Source organism: Castor canadensis, chromosome 3 (genome assembly GCF_047511655.1).
Source record: "Castor canadensis chromosome 3, mCasCan1.hap1v2, whole genome shotgun sequence".
Classification (NCBI taxonomy): domain Eukaryota; kingdom Metazoa; phylum Chordata; class Mammalia; order Rodentia; family Castoridae; genus Castor; species Castor canadensis.
In genome coordinates, this window is record NC_133388.1 from 144,249,787 (window position 1) to 144,252,766 (window position 2,980).

At 36.4% G+C, this 2,980-nt stretch overlaps 1 non-coding gene across 1 annotated transcript; it reads right to left on the reverse strand.

Annotated features, from left to right (window-relative positions):
• Window positions 1–1,663: 1,663 nt before the first annotated feature.
• On the reverse strand, window positions 1,664–1,853 carry LOC141421938 (U2 spliceosomal RNA). The gene has a single exon (XR_012446619.1). It is a non-coding gene; the product is annotated as a U2 spliceosomal RNA (small nuclear RNA).
• Window positions 1,854–2,980: the final 1,127 nt, after the last annotated feature.

Here is a 2,980-nt window from a genome sequence, read left to right on the forward strand (position 1 = left end):
AATACTCCAGACTTTAGATATTTGCACTTATTGCTTACATTTTAAATTCTCTAATATTCCTCCATACACTACATTTAGTACATTATTTTCTGAATTATTTTCCTAGAAAGTAGTCTCCAAAAATGCATAGATTTTTGTCTTTCTATTCACTGCTGAACCTTCACATCTAAAACTGTGTTGACTGTGTAAAATACACTCAGAAAAAATGATTAATAAAGGAAAGAAGTCAGGAAGGAAGGGAAGGAGGTAGGGAGGGAGAGAGAGAGGGAGGGAAGAAGAGAGGAAGGAAGCAGCAATTTCTTGTACTGGAACACTAATTTCTGTTTTGCAACTTTGGTAACTTCTACTTATCATCCAAATTGCAACTTCAATATCTTTTTTCCCCCAGGTTATTCTTCTTTGATCCCAAGGCAAGATCAAGTTTTATTATTGACTCTCACAGTTCCCATACTTTTCCTTAGACCTTGTTAGAACTTTTACCTATAAAGCCCCTTATGTGAGTAATAATCTGTTTTAACTTCCAAGTTCTTCCCTAAGCTGAAAACTCTGTTGGAATAAAAATTGTTTCTATCTTGTTCTTAATCATATCCTCTACAAATAACACAATACTGGAACATGGGATGCTCAATAAGTACCTGATGAATGAAAACATGGATGGATGGATGGTCACACAACTCATTATAGCTTTCATTCCCTCTGTTCCACTTGCTCAAAGTTCTTTCAAAAAAAAATATAATTAGCAAGCCACAAAAAATAAAAAAAGATCCTCATAAAAGGATTTTTTTATAAGATTCCCATAAAAAGAATGTTTTAGTGTACTGGATGAGCTCCTATTTAAGTGGACCCTTTCATGAGTTCATTAATACTTATAGGATTCATTAAATTTAATGCCTTATAACAACCTCTTTATCCCACATTAGTTAATTAAACAAATACTTAATTTCTTCTCTGGACTAACTCAAGGAAAAGAAGGTTGTATACCTAGTGGAAAAATCATAGGGTTTTTGTTTGTTTGTTTTTTTCTTTCGAGACAGGGTCTTATTATGTAATCAAGGCTAGCCTGGAACTGGCTATGTAGACCTGGTTGGCCTCAAACTGATGAGCCTCTTGCTTCAGCCTCCCAAGAGCTGGATTACAAGCCTGCTCAGCAAGAACACAGATTTTTAAACAGAAAGGTCTCTACCACTTTTACTGCCTGCATAAATTTGGCCAAGTTACTATTTGAGCCTTAGGTACTTCATTTGTCAAATAAAAATAGAAATACTATTTTTATCCAGAAAAGCATAGCCTAGCACTGGATTCGCAACGATGTCTTCATGTAATTATAAACAAACTAATTAAAATATTAGTAGTAAAGAAACCCATCCATTAAAATTAAAAATAGAAATACCTATTTTGCAGAGTCTATGTGGAGATTATTGATAATACAGGTAGCCTGCTTGCCACACAGGAGGTGCTCAAAAGATGCTAACTGTTACTACTGTCCCTAGATGGCAAGGTAGAGGGTACACGATGCTTGTATTACCTGCACCTTAAACACAGAACACATTCAATAAAGGTTGGATCAACTGACCCAACAATGAGAACTGTAGTAGGATAGAATGCAATCATGAAAACAAGTTCCAAAACATGTTCATGAAGTTTTAATTAATTAATTTATTTATTTTGGTGCACTGTTCCTGGAGGCACTGCAATACCAGGCCGATGCGTGCAGTGGACGGAGCAAGTTCCTATTCCATCTCCTGTTCCAAAAATCCATTCAATATATTGTCCTCGGATAGAGGACGTATCAGATATTAAACTGATAAGAACAGATACTACACTTGATCTTAGCCAAAAGGCCGAGAAGCGATCCATGAAATTTTTAGATAATAAAAAATAGAATATTTGTTACAGTTTATAATACATACCAAATGAGAACAAAATATGTGTTAAAGACTGTGAAATGCTTTGTATAGGTGTATTAGTTTTATCCTTGCTACGACCAAAATACCTGACAAATCACGTAAAGGAAGAAGGATTTATTTTAGTTCATGATTTCAGAGGTTACAGCCCATGAAGGGCCCTCACATGCTTGGGCAGAACATCATGGTGACTGGAGTGTACTGAATACTAGCAGCATTCCTTGACAGTCTTTGAGTAGAGCAGTTTTATCATGGCAGCCAGAAAATAGAGGATGACGGAAGTTGGGGGGGTAGGGGAGAGCAGAAGCCTCTCAAGGATTCACCCCCAGTGACTTATTTCCTCCACCTCTTAAAGTTTCCAGAACCCCCTAAAATAGTGTTGTTAGCTGGGGACCAAGCATTCTAACACATGAGCCTCTGGGGGACATTTCATATTCAAACTGTAACAACAGCCAATAGGAAAGGATAGAAGGTGGCTGACTGTGGTTATTGGGAAATGGTAAGTTTACATGTGTGATGTATACTGGTACGTCTCCTATGAAAATGTTCAAATCCTTTAGCAAAATTTGATGTTGACATAACAATGTTGGATAAAATGGATTAATTTTCTATGATGGCAGACAAAATTGGGTTATTGATCTTGGGTATCAAGGTAAATTTGTGATAGTAATGGATGCTCTTTTCCCCTGTGGCAGTGGTTTGCTAATGGTCACAAATAGGTTCTGATGATGTTAGATAATGCTGCTCAAATAGGGCTGTGTTATGCAGCATACTGTGCTGGTTTTTGAAAACTAGAACACAGACTAAATTCCACATGCTACCTCTTTGTAGTGTGCTCAAAATAAAGGCTTTCAGTTGCATTGAATCATCCATAATTATGTATTTCTGTCCTTTCACCTAGATAAAGTCTTTGCTTGTCCCTGTGAGAGATGGGACTGAGATAATGAGATGAACAAAAGAATGTTTCTTTTCTCTAGGCTATTCTCTACTTTTTGTACTTAGGTGTCTATATAAAGGCATTGAAACACAATGGTAACCCAATTAAAAGTTTTTGATACACTGGCAATCACACTGAA